The sequence below is a fragment of the Camelus ferus genome, chromosome 21 (assembly GCF_009834535.1).
Source record: "Camelus ferus isolate YT-003-E chromosome 21, BCGSAC_Cfer_1.0, whole genome shotgun sequence".
Classification (NCBI taxonomy): domain Eukaryota; kingdom Metazoa; phylum Chordata; class Mammalia; order Artiodactyla; family Camelidae; genus Camelus; species Camelus ferus.
The window spans coordinates 25,559,135-25,572,624 of NC_045716.1; the positions used below are offsets into that span (position 1 = coordinate 25,559,135).

The 13,490-nt window shown below is 46.0% G+C and overlaps 3 non-coding genes across 3 annotated transcripts; 2 read left to right on the forward strand and 1 right to left on the reverse strand.

The window, feature by feature from the left end:
* Positions 1 to 8,869: 8,869 nt before the first annotated feature.
* Positions 8,870 to 8,942, forward strand: TRNAV-CAC. Its single transcript has one exon. It is a non-coding gene; the product is annotated as a tRNA-Val (tRNA).
* A 1,889-nt stretch (positions 8,943 to 10,831) lies between these two features.
* TRNAN-GUU lies at positions 10,832 to 10,905 on the reverse strand. Its single transcript has one exon. It is a non-coding gene; the product is annotated as a tRNA-Asn (tRNA).
* A 1,600-nt stretch (positions 10,906 to 12,505) lies between these two features.
* On the forward strand, positions 12,506 to 12,672 carry LOC116658832. Its single transcript, XR_004314125.1, has one exon. It is a non-coding gene; the product is annotated as a U1 spliceosomal RNA (small nuclear RNA).
* The last annotated feature ends 818 nt before the right edge of the window (positions 12,673 to 13,490 follow it).

The window sequence follows — 13,490 nt, forward strand, 5'->3', positions numbered from 1 at the left end:
TGGAAGGTGAAGATGGACAGGAGCCACTGGCACCCAGGTAACTCTGAATGATGAAAGGGCTGATGATGGAATGGTGAAATCTGGAGAGGATTCCAGAAGCAAGAGACCAAGAGGCCAGAGGTCGCTGATCCAGGAGAAACCAGAAACTGCTGACTGTACCCACTGCATTTATTCATCATCCAATGATGTGTCATTTTAAACAGTGTTATTGGTTCTCTTTGCAGTTCTTGCGTTGGCTACCATTCCCTAGTAATTCCTCAAGTCTAGTTGACTAGAATCAGTCTGACCTAAAGGCATGCCAGCCAGAGATCCCTGGTTCCTGTTTCCTAAAAACCCATGTGGTTAAAAGCCAAAATGAGACGCCTCTCTGCTTTCTGCACAGTTGTCCTGAGGTGTGTTTGCAGGTGTTTCATCACCAGAAATCTATCTTGAAAAATAAAATCAACCATATCAAATATTTAGGGGAAAAAAGAGGTCTAACAGCTGCAAGAGCCCTAAGGAGGTTACATTGCCTCGGGAGCCAGTATTCAATGGACCCCTTCATATAGTATTCCCTAAAATTTGTCCAGAGCATTTAAAAGCCAATATTTTAGGTCTCTGCGCGTCCTGCCTGTCATAGTGTGTTCTAGCAGAGTAGTTGTGTCGTTCCTCGTGTTAGGAGATCACTACGCTGCACACCTGCTGCTCGCTCTCCCACCCCAGCTCTAGCCTCACTGTGACACCAGTCAGAAGGGGATTGTCATGCTTCCTCTCACATAAGATGGCCCCTCTGATTTCTGGTGCCTCTGCCATGAGCTTCAGATCAGGACCAGCTGTGAGGCTGTGGTTCCAGGTTGCCTTAGTCTAATCTCCTGTCTTTCCTGCCCACCCACCCCCACCCAGCTTCAGCAGGGGGCTCCAGGCGGAAGAAGAGAATGAAGTCCAGGAGGACTCACTAGATGAAATGTATCTGACTCATTCCAGCTACCAGGACTCCCACCAGCCTCCCAACACCAACGCCTTTGCGTGTGACGGGCAGGAAGCCAGCTCTGCCGTGGATGTGGCCGGTGAGTACCCCCAGTATAAAGAGAAGAAAGCTCCAACACCCAGAGGACTGAGAAATGAAGCTCTGGCGGCTTCTCCACGCTCACCGCCTCTGTCTCGGGTGATTGAGATCATCTCTGTAGGCAGGCCCCCAAAACGCGCCTTGCAAAAGTGATTAGGCTGCATACAGTTTTGGGATCAAGTACGGGTCCCTGGTGGGTCAGTAACTTGCATCGTTCCTGGCGCACACCGCATTGCCATCCATCTGGCCTCCATTGGCATAGGCAAGCCGAGGAACCCGAGACAAGCCAGCGTGGAGACAGTGAAGGGATCGTGGCAGGCTTTCTGCTCCCCTTCAGCACATGTACAGAATCTGTCTAATGAACCTCCTTCTTTAAGATGAAGCATCTTAGCTTTCCTGAAATGTCCTTGCTAATTCTGGTTCCTGAATGTTGTCCCCTGGGTTTTTCTAGCTGTCCACAATATCGGCAGTCTTGACCATATTTGGAAGTCCAGTGATCACACTTCCTGAGTTCAAGCACCAGTCTCCATTTCCCGTCAGGCGGCTTGTCTCCCCGTGTGGTTCCATGTTAGCTCTGGAACATCAAGCGGTTTCCCTAAAGACAAGGCTCTGATCTTGGCAACCCTTGAGTAAGTGGCCAGGGTTCCCATTCTTTGTGCAACACCGAAGCTGGTGGGTTTTCTTTGTTTGTGGGTTTAGTCTCAGTGCAGTAATGGAATCTAAACCAACAACCAGCAACTGGAGGAGAGGCTGAAGCTAGCAGCAAGGCCACTCACATGCCACTTTCCAAAAAAAACCACCCAATCTAGCCAGTGAAGCTCCTCCAGGTGTAGGAGCCCCTGAGCTAGCCGACTCACTGGTGTGTGCGAAGTGTGTGTGTGTGTGCAGGTTAAGACCTCAACTTTCGTCTCCTTTCCCTTAACTGACTGACTTTCCTTTGGGGACAAAAGTTTGGATCACTAGAGGACAATATGGTGTGTATTCTCTTCTAGGCAAGAGAAAGAGGCTATCTTAATTTGATCACTGTTAGCTGAGGTTCTTATAGCGGTATAAACCATGTCCTGTTTTACCCTTTTGCCCCAGGCGGGCGTAAGTACGTGCGTTTTGTTCCTCATTCTGTTCCTTTACAAAGGCATCTTCAGTCCTGTTTCCCCTTCCCCCTGAGGAGCAGAGGGAGTATTTGACACCTCTTAAAGACGTTCGGTCACAAATCAAGTGGGAGAAGTATTCAGCAGGGAGGAATACCTTTCTAGTACCCACAACTTCATACCAAAGAGGTGGCCACTCCTCTCCCAGAGCTAGACTAGCCCTACTCAGAGGCCTTCAGTATTTTCCCTCCTTGTGTCAACATCCTTTAAACTTCCCATATCCTTGTGTAGGAGGTGGCCCTGTGGAGGGAGCTTAGCACTGGGCCACGCTTCAATTCTACAAGGTTGCCCGCTCTCCCACACCCTTTCAGATGCCAGTGGAAAGCCCAGGTTGTTACCCATACTTCTGACTGGCCCCAAATCAGAGGGTAACACACCCCCTTGTCAGCTTTGATGAGTTTGCTAGAACAGCCCACGGAACTCAGAGAGACATTTCACTCACCAGGTTACCTTTTTTTTTTTTTTAAATAAAAGGGTATAAGTCAGGAACAGCAGATGGAAGAGATACATAAGCAAGGCGTGGGGAAAGGGTGTGGGGCTTTAACGGCCCCTCAGAGAAAGCCGCTCTCCTAGCGCCAACATGCATTCAGCAACCCAGAAGCCAGAAGCTCTCAGAACCTTAAAAACCTTTTGGGTTTTTACGGAGACTTCCTTACACGGGCACGATTGATTAAATCATTTATCATTGGTGATTGAACTCAGCTGCCAGCCCTCACCCTCCCAGGAGGTCAGAGACTGGAAGTTCCAACCCTCCAATCACAAGGCTGAACTTCCAGGCAATCAGCCCTCAAGATAAGGCGCTTTCCCAAAGTTTCCTCATTAACGTAACAAATGAATTTTATGCCTCCATCACTTAGGAATTCCAGGGGTTTTAGGAGCTCTGTGCCAGAAATGGGGATGAAGACCAAATATGTATTTCTTATTATAAATCACAATATCGTAGATGATGTCTGAAGATTCTGCTGGTTTTCACATTCTAGGGCTGTTCCCTTGGTGCTGCCCTCCTATTTAAAAGGACTAGCACATGGATTTGGGAGCCAGATTTCCATGCAAAATATCCTCTTTTTCCTGGAACTGTTCTAGGAAACAGACTGTTTCTGAATGTGCATGTTTGAAGCTAGGCACCCAGGAGATGTGAAAGGCCTTTGTTTTTCTCCAAAAGAGTGGAATAGAGAGTAAAGTGATACTGAGGGGGAGGTGGTGGGGATCTGGCTAACCCCCCTGCGGCAGCTGTGAGCAGGGCTCTCAGCATCATGCGGTGGTGGGGCCCTCTGTTCCACACCGCAGGGCAGATGGCATATTTCAGAGGACTTTCCCTCTAATCTGCTACTACAGCTTCCTCTTTCCAGACTGTAGTTTACCCCCTAGCTTATCCAGTTACCTGCATTCAGGTAGCACATGGCCTCTTTCCTCTCTCAGCTCTCACTCCAGCCTCAGTTAGCTACCAGCAGAACCTGACAGAAGATCCTCAGTTGAGTTTTTGTGTTATGTTTCAGGTAACAACTAATGCTCAGATTATGAAAGTGCTCGAATTATGCTTTACTTCAATAACGCATAGTCACAAACAGTTTCCCAGCTGATGAGCGAAATGAAAACAAAACAAGCAAAATTCTAAATATGAAAGAAGAGCAAGATTTCAGAGCCACTCCAGATTTTTACTCCAAATAAATAGTTTGCAGAAATCATCCCTCCAGCCTGCTAATGTGACAACTGCCAAGGGCACATCGATACCCAGACTCACAGATCAGCTGGAGAGGCCGTAACATTTTCCCTCCCCACCCCCAGCCTGTGGATAACTGGAGTCAGCAGCAGCTGGGGGAAGACGGCGAGGACTTGGGTCAAGAACAACTCAGAGTACTGTCACTGCAGACTATTCACCAGCTCTTCAGCACGTGTCTCTTTTCCTTGAAGGACGAGGGTTTAGAAGTCTCTGAGAATAGAGTTAATTTTATATACATTCTGTTGGCTATCGTCTTTTTGTACAAATCAAAATTATAAAGACTTCTTTCTTCAGTGTAAAGCAGGAAAATCAAACATTGATGTGTCCCCTACCTTTATACCCCAGAGTGATAGTCTGAATGCATCACTTCATTCCAAAATGAAATGTTATCAAGTGCCTGGTATTACCCAGAGAATATTCATTTCATCTCACCCTCAGGGAACCAAGATATTCAGGCAAAAATTTCTGCCCCCGCAGTTGGGCAACTAGAAGCAGAGCAGCGGTCTCATGCACACGCACCTGATGGGGCCCCCGGTTCACAGTGATAGGACCTCTGCCGGAGAAGGGTCGTGAGAGTTTGCTGTTCAGTCGTGTGGTTTCAGTACACTCCCGCAGAAGTTCCATCCTAGGGGGTCTCTGTTTAGGACCCACAGAGAGAGAGAATGTACCTAGATGGAACTGGTAGCTTCCAAATAACTCCACTCTCATCTGGGTTTTTTCCTGAAAATAAATTTCTTTACTCTTAATTTGTCTTTTGCAATCAAACATAAAAGCAGGACATCTTATTCAGAAGCTTTGAAATATATAAAGTAGCCTCCAACTTACCAGAGTTCCAGGTTAGAGGGCTGCTTCATGGAAGGAGGACAAATCCTGGGTGGCAGAACCTCTAGGTGGGTTTGTACAGCAGACTAGTGATGCACCCTTTCTTGTATGGGTGGGTGGCATTGAGGACGGTCACACCCCTCTGCAAGGGACAGATTCATTGAGAGCTAATTTTTGATGCAAGACTCAGCTCTTCACAGCTTCCTGTGTTTTACAGTAATTTCCCGTGACAATTATTTAATTTGAATATTTTCAAACCTACAGAAAATTTGAAAGAACTACACAATGAACACCTCGATTCTGTTCATCTCAATTCAACAATTAACATACATTTGCTCCTTTCCTCTGTCTGCAGGCACCCACACACCATTCATATTGCTTTAGTAAATGAAGACAAAAAGCCCACTTCAGCCCTAAACACTTCAGCGTCTATTTCCTGATATTAAGGGCATTAGCCTGTATAACCAGAATACAATTCAATTGTTGAATCTAAGGACAGTACTCTTAATTCAACAGTATTATCTAACATAAGCTCCATATGTAAATTCCCCCATTGTTTAAAAAACATCATGTCTATAATGCATATATACATGTGTAGGTATGTAAATATAGATGCCTTTAACATACACATCCATATTATACATACATATGGGAGAGAGATTAAGAATTAAGTGTTTGTGTTGTGGTACTGATGTTTCCCCATGTTCCAATTAAAATTCCTGAGTTGTACTTTAGTCCTCATTACCTGGAACTCTCTCCCAATTTCTTTGTTTTTGTCACTTTTGATGTCATTGAATTTCTGAAGAGGACAGGCTAGTCATCTTGCTCAGGGTCCTACGTGCTGATCCAACTAAACATTTTTGGAAAGACGAGCACATAGTACTTGTGCATCCTATCAGGAAGCAAGCCGTTATTTCTTGTCTTCTTGATAACAGCCATTCTAACAGGTGTGAGGTAATACCCGATTGTGATTTTAATTTGCATTTCGCTGATGATTAGTGATATTGAGCACCGTTTCATGCACCTGTTGGCCATCTATATGTCTTCTCTGGAAAAATGTCCATTCATATTCTCTGCCTATTATTACTTGGATTTCTTTTTTGCTATTGAATTATATAAGCTGTTTATATATTGTGGATATTAATCTCATCCGATACATGATTTTCAAATATTTTCTCTGTTTGGTAAGTTATCTTTTGATTTTATCGATGGTTTCCTTTGCTGTGCAGAAGCTTTTTAGTGTGCTGTAGTTTCACTTGTTTATTTTTGCTTATGTTGCCATCGCTTTTGGTGTCAAATTCAAAAAATTATTGCCAAGGCTGATGTCAAGGAGCTTGCCATCTATGTTTTCTTTTAAGGAATTTTATGGTTTCAGGTCTTCCTTTCAAGTGTTTAATTCCTTTTGAATTAATTTTCGTGAGTGATTTAAGAGAGTGGTCCAGTTTCATTCTTTTGCATGTGGCTTTTCAATTTTCCCAACATCATTTATTGAGGAGACTGTCCTTTCTCCATTGTATATTTTTGGCTGTTTTGTCATCAATTAATTGACCATATATCTGTGGGTTTATTTCTGGGCTCTCTATTTTGTTCCGTTGATCTATATTTCTGTTTTTATGCCAGTACCATACCATTTTGATTACCATAGTTTTGTAACATGGTTTGAAATCAGAGGGCAAGATGCCTCCAGCTTTGTTCTTACTACTCTAAGATTGCTTTGGGTATTTGGGTGCTTTTGTGGTTCCATACAAATTTTAGTTTTGTTTGTTCTGTTTCTGTAAAAAAAAAAAGAAAAAGAAAACAAAAACAAAAACATGCCATTGGAATTTTTAAAGGGTTTGCATTGAATTTGTAGATTGCTTTGGATGATATTGATATTTTAACAATATTAATTCTTCCAGTCCATGAGCATGAATATCTTTTCACTTATTTGTTTTCTTCAGTTTCTCTCATCAGTGTCTTATAGTTTTCAGTGCACAGGTCTTTCCCCTCTTTGGTTAAATTTATTCCTGGGTATTTTAGTATTTTTGATACAATTATAAATGAGATTATTTTCTCAATGTCTCTTCCTGATTTTTTGCTGCTAGTGTATAGAAACACAACAGATTTTTAAAATTGTATTGTATTATTTGTGTTGTGATTGTATGTTGCAACTTTACTGAATTCATTGATTCGTTCTAACGGCTTTTTAATAGAGTCTTTAGGGTTTTTTAAATATAAAATATCATCTTGTCTGCAAACAATGACAGTTTTATTTTTTCCTTTCCAATTTGGAAGATTGTATTTCTTTTCCTTGTCTAATTGCTATGGCAAGGACTTCCAATAACACGTTGAATAAAAGTGGTGAGAGTGGGTATCCTCATCTTGTTCCTAATCTTGGAGGAAAAGTTTTCATGTTTGCACCACTGAGTATGATGATAGCTGTGAGCATTGAAACGCTTTGATTTTCTTTGAATATTGAACCAGTCTTGTAGCTCTAGTGTAAACCCCTCTTGATCATGGTGCCTGGTTCTCTGAACATATTGCTGAATTCTATTTGTTAATATTTGTTAAGATTTTTTTCATCTACGTTCATGCGGAATGTGTAGGATATTAGAATATTTTTATATTTATGTAAGATAGCTGTAGCTTTCTTTTTGAAAATTTTTGCCCCTGGTTCTGGTGTCAGGGTAGTAGATGCTTCATAGAATGAATTGAGAAGTGTTCCGTACTCTTCTGATTTCTAGAAGAGATTATGTAGAATTGATATTCATTCTTCTTTTAACTTTTTGTAGAATTTTCCAGTGCAACCATCTGGGTCCAGAATTTCTTTCCTTGGGATATTTAAGTTACAAGTAGACTTTCCTGAACAGTTATAGAGTTATTCAAAGTATCAACCTCATATTTAGTGAGTTGTAGTGGTTTGTACTTCTAAGGAATTTGTCCATTTCGTCTAAGCAGTCAAATTTATTTGTGTAGAGTTTTTCCTAATATTCCCTTATCCTTTTGATATCTGAAAAATCTGTGGTGACTGTAGTCTCTGTTCATTCCTGATACTAATTACTTGTGTGTCTTTTGTCCTTTGTCAGGATTATTGACCTCTTCAACGAATCGGCTTTTATTTTATTGATTTCATCCATTGCTTTTTGTTTTCAATGTCATTAATTTCTGCTTTGTATTATTTTCTTTCTTCTGTTTGCTTTGGATTTCTTTCACTTTTCATTTTTATTTCTTTCCTTCTTTTGTTCTGTTTTGTTTTGTTTTGTTTTGTTTCTTGCTGTGGGAACTTGAGTTACTGATTTAAAAATTCTCTTCTTTTCTAATGTATTAGAAATTTAACTTAGGGCTTTAAACTCCCCTGTCAGCACTGATTTAGGTGTTTCTCACAAGTTTTTATACGTTGTATGTTCATCGGATATTTTAAAACTGCCAAATGCCTATGACATAGCCTTTGCTACGATACTGGCTAAAACATAAATACGTGATTAAAATATTGGACTGAAATTGATTCGAAAAGATGAAGCGACAGAGGCGGAAACCAGAGGAAGTCCTTTTGCCTAGTGGACATCAGAACGATCCCCTTTGATACCTGAGGCAAAAGGGCTTGCGAGGAAAGAAGGCGAAGGTCCAGCGCAGAGGGGAGGAAGGAGGAGAACGGGTCCTACAGTTCCGTGGATTCAAAGCACAGATCATTTCCGAGAGCCGAGAGCTCTGACCGCTGGTGCGGTGAAAAGGGCCACCGCAGCGCGGGTCCGCAGCCAGGTAGGGGCGGCGTCCACACTGCTGGGTGCGGCGTCTCCTGGGGCTCAGACGCACCTAACCCTCCGGCTCCCGCAGCCTCTGTGAGCTGGGGAGTCAGCGGAGGCGACCCTTGCCCTCCGGCGCTTAGCTTTGGACCTGGAGACCCTGCGTAGGACGCGGGTCCCCAAGTCAAGCTGTGGCGGGTCCTGAAGTCAAACTCTGGGGAGCTCCACGGTCCTCGCTTTGAGGGAGACTCAGAACCCAACGCCAGGGCCTCTCAGGAGCCGCCGTCTCCTTCCCTGACGGATCCATCGCTGGTGTTGCTAGGGTTATTCAGTTTAAAGAGTCGGTGGCCAGATTAGTGACAGCAGGACCTACGGTTTCCTGGACATACCGTCAAGCTGGGCTTCGCGGCTGGTTTCCGTAGTGTAGTGGTTATCACGTTCGCCTCACACGCGAAAGGTCCCCGGTTCGAAGCCGGGCGGGAACATTCTGAAGTTTTTCTGAGTTACACATATACATTTAAAAAACCAAAACGGGGTGTGGCAGGGGGCGCAGCTGCCTTGTCGATCTCCGATATACACAGGAGGAGTTCCGTTACTACCTGAAAAAGGGCCTTCTCAGCACTAGGAACTAGGCCTCCTTTGCCTGAGTCACTTTGGACACCGGGACACAAGCAGTTACTCTGAGGGCTCAGGACAAGTCTTCAGGTTACGTTTACACCCGCAAATCCTCTTAGCTTCTTTTCTAAATCCCTCTACACGCTGACACGTGTTATGTCTCCGAAAACCAAGAACTTCATCCCTTTGAAGCACAGCTGGCTTTCCCACACCTCAGCACACCTGCAGAACACGTTGATTTGCCTAACAAGAGAACGAACCCGATTCCGCACCTGGGGCTGGAGCCAAAGACAGGTAGAGAAAGAACTTAGGCTCCTCGAATTGAGCTGACATGGCAGGAAAAAGAGCCGGTACCCGTGCCATTAGGAGGAGAGACCGTGGATTCAGGTCAGAGATTAGCAAGTAAACGGATCCGTTCATCACCCGCTGAGAGTCCATTTGGCACCTGACTTATAAGGGCAATGGGAGTTTGTCCTTGGCTCTGCCGCACGCAGGACTAAAGCTAGACCAGGATGGCATTCAGGCCGGTTACCTTGTGGCCTGGCCTCAGAGCCCGAAGTGTCGCTCATGCCGGGAGAGGTAAGGGTGGTGAGCAACAGGGCAAGGACTGGGAGCACTGCACAGCAGCATTCAGCCCTGGGCCGCTAGGAATTGCCTCTTTTTCTAGTTTGCCTTTCTCTGAAAGCTGATCTTTCATAATTTTCACATGTAGAGGCCAAGCGGGGTTCCGGCGTGTTTCCCTGGTGGTCTAGTGGCTAGGATTCGGCGCTTTCACCGCCACGGCCCGGTCAGGGAAGTCTTTTTCACAGTGGGTCTTTGCTTGCGGGACTTTCCAACCGCATAGTTGGCTTTTGCCGCAAGATTCAGATGCAGATGAATCTCTGCACTGATTCCCTAAAGGTAGTTGAGGTCTTGCCTCAAGATCCTTGGCATCGCCCAGGCTGGAGGAACGGAAGTGTGATGAACAGCCAGAGCGGGGGGTGGCCTCCCGTCTTTCTGCCTTCATCTCAGAAACCTGATGTCTCGTTTACAGAGCTTTCATCCACCTGTAACCTGGGACTTTCGTTCCAAAAACTCGGTAAGAAAACAAAACCATAAAATATTTGCAACATACAAAATTTTTAATGTACTAACGTCGTATAGTCTGTACCGAAAGCACAGTTAACATTTTCCCGCGTTTGTTTTCTCACTCTCTCCTCTCCTTTTGTGTAAGAATTGCGACACTCCTTGAGGGTAAGCGCAGACATCTCACAACTCAAGATCACTGATTAGGCGACTGTCGTTGCTCCTTTCTTTGGCGTGTCCCTCCAAACCAGCTTCGGCGGGACCTGTCCTCCAAGAACACGGGAAGGCTTTGTCCTCGCGAGGAGGCCCCTCTTGACCCTTCAGGAACCTGACAGTCGTCCTCTTCAGGCTGTAAAGAAGCCTCCGGAGGAGTTTTATTCGGCTCTTCCCGATAAAGCAAGCGAGGCACCCCTTATGCTTTTAGGAACACGACCAGGCTGTCATCCCCAAGCCCCAGCGGCCCTCCAGAGGAGTCTGGAGGAGTGGGCTGTGGGGTCTTGGGTCATCTTGAGTATCACTAAAATGGACCCAGAGGGTAAGGAGCACCATCATGCCTCCACTCTTTCGAGGAACCCTAGATTCCTTCAGAGTTCTCTTGGCATAGGTTCCCTCGTGGACAAGACATAGGTGATTATGAGTAATGAAGACAGAAATAATCGCGAATCCTTTCAGCGCTAAAAAGGCCGGCCGTGGACGTCCCTGGGTGGGCTCGAACCACCAACCTTTCGGTTAACAGCCGAACGCGCTAACCGATTGCGCCACAGAGACACACACGGAGTGCTTCTCTTCATCCCCGCGGAGAGCAAGCTCTCCTTCCACGCGAGGCGGAGCCACTCGTCTTTCTCAGGACCGCGGTGCCGGCTCTAAAGCCCACAAAATCCGAGAGGCGGAGTCGACTCAGCGTGTTCGTCCGGTGGGAAAGCCGTGAGTTGGGCGATTCCGAAGGCAGAAGGGCAGCCGAGGGTCGCCACCGCGCCTTGCTCCACGCCTGCTTCAGATGCCAGCGCCCGGAGACGCCCGGGACCGCGATCACCTGGGCCTGAGCCCAGCGGAACCCAAGGGAAGTTGAACTCCCAGTGGGCTCCGTAATGCCTCCAGGTTTGCTCCGCCTTCGACCCGACCGCCTGTGCGGCGGGGCAACAGTTTAGTAGGTGTGGTCGGTTGGCTGCAGCGGGAAAGAGATCAAGTCAAAAAAGGAAACGTGAAAAAGAGCGAGAGAAAGCAGAGGCATGGAGGAGAGACCTTACTGGAAGCCTGTGAGGAAGCTCGGGCCAGATCCTGAGAGATGAAAATTGTTTTTATTATGTAGCAGAATGAGGAGGAAGAATCGGAAAATAGCACGGAAGAGAGTAAAGCACGAGCATGTAGATGGCCAAGAATTAAACGGCAAAAATACTGTGAATATATATATATAAATTACTCCCAGGACCGCGATGCATCGTGAGCGGACAGTGGTTATTGGTGCGTTGCGGCTACCGCAACTTGGGTCAGACCCAAACCACAGCAGGGTACTTAGGTCTCTGATCGGTCATTCGACTGCTTTTAATGCCAGCAGGAGCTACTCCCCCTAGCAGCGGTCAGAGAGCAGAGCGTACCTCTGGCCCCACAGCACGATGCAGTCAAAAGAGAAATGACCCCCACAGTGCACAAATCTGTGGACAGCCGTTCAAAGCGAAATCTAGGTCGATTCCTTGTCTCGCTATTGAGCAGAAAAAGTCCCTAAGGGTGAAATACAGTCTCTCAAGGAGCCTTGTCTGTAGCTTCCTCTAAAGAAATAGTGGGGTCATAGCCGTTTTTCTAGTAGAGATAATTCAAGTATCAGGGAGAGTTTTTTACACTAAAGGAGAATGAGTTTTTAATGCGTTTACAATAAAATGCGAACTAGTTGTCATGGTCTATATCAGCTTGTCTCCATCCACCGTCCAGTGATTTGTTTTTTTTTTTTTTTTTTTTTTTATGGGAATAGCAAATCATTGAACTCTAGTTCACATAGTTAAAAGCACACATCTTTAATGCACAGTTTGTTGAGTCTGGGCAAATGCAATCATTACCCAGATCGAGTTAGAGAAAACTGCCATCCTCCCAGAAATGTCTGTTGAATCCCTTTCCAGGCATTTCGTGCCCTATCCTGCTTAGTTAATTACTATTCTGAGATCTATTGCCATAGATTACTATTGCCTGCTATTGAGATTCAAATGAATTAACAGACATTTGTGTTGCGGAGGGAGCGATCTGGAGGGTATTTGCTTTAATTCCTTTGGGGAGCGTGGTTTAAAAATGGCGAAGGATGAGTGGAGTGGAGGGTGGTGACCTTGAGTGAACCTTGGTGGGCTAAGAGGCTGCACTGTGCCTGGGTGGGTACGTGTTCACAGTTGCCTGGCAGGAGAGATGCCATGATCTTGAAGGTGCATTCCCCAGGGCATCAGGCTTGTCCATCACACTTGTGAAGTGCTGACCCCTGCAATTTCTCCACGTTTGAGAGGGAAATTCGACTGCGGAATTGGTGTCAGTGGGGTTTGGGTTCCCACTCTCTCATGATATTCCTCGGTTCGTGGTGACGACATCTCTTGCGTGATGTCTCAGCTGTGCTCTGCCTGCTCAGGGTGAGAGGCCCGCCACATCTCTGGCTCCAATGCTTGGGAATTTGGGTGTACACCCGCATATCCTGGCCCTCCTATTCCTGACCAAAGTATGGATGGGTCACACTTTTTTTTTTTTTTTTTTTTGCCATACCTCCAGTTTATCAGTTTGTGTTTGGGCGCAGTATCTGCTCATTGGATTAGGCACTGGTCTGGGGAGCCCTGCAGGCTGGCTGACAAGCACCAGCAGGAGAGAAGCCACAGGACTGGGATGGTGGGAAAACATAAGGGATGTCACCCAAAGGCCTCATGCTCAACCCTTGAGCTCCACTGTCCCTTTGGGGCCAGGTCTGAAGGAGGCACCCCTTCCAGGAACATGGGCCCCGAGACCCTGCCTTCACAAGGAGGCTCCTGGGGCAAGCATGCCCTTTCTGTTCCAGGCCTAGCCAGCTCCATGGCCTCTCATCTGGCTTCCCCTCTTGCATCCCAGTGGTGTCCTTCAAGATAGTATGTCCCCCTCCCAACAAGCAGAAATGTCCCAACACCTCTCAAGTGCTTGGGGAGGGAGTTGAATCAATGTTTTCTAACAACTGGAGGACAGAGAACTTGTGGTGGCCGGAAGCAACCCCTTGCTTTGTTGGTTCTCTTGGCAGAAATGAGGGCCTGGAATTATCACTTCTCCTCGAGGGCCCTGAGTCACTGGCCAAGTTGGCATCTCTCCCACTGCTCCTCAGGGAACAAAAGGAAATCCTGCAGGGTTGAATATTACCCAGA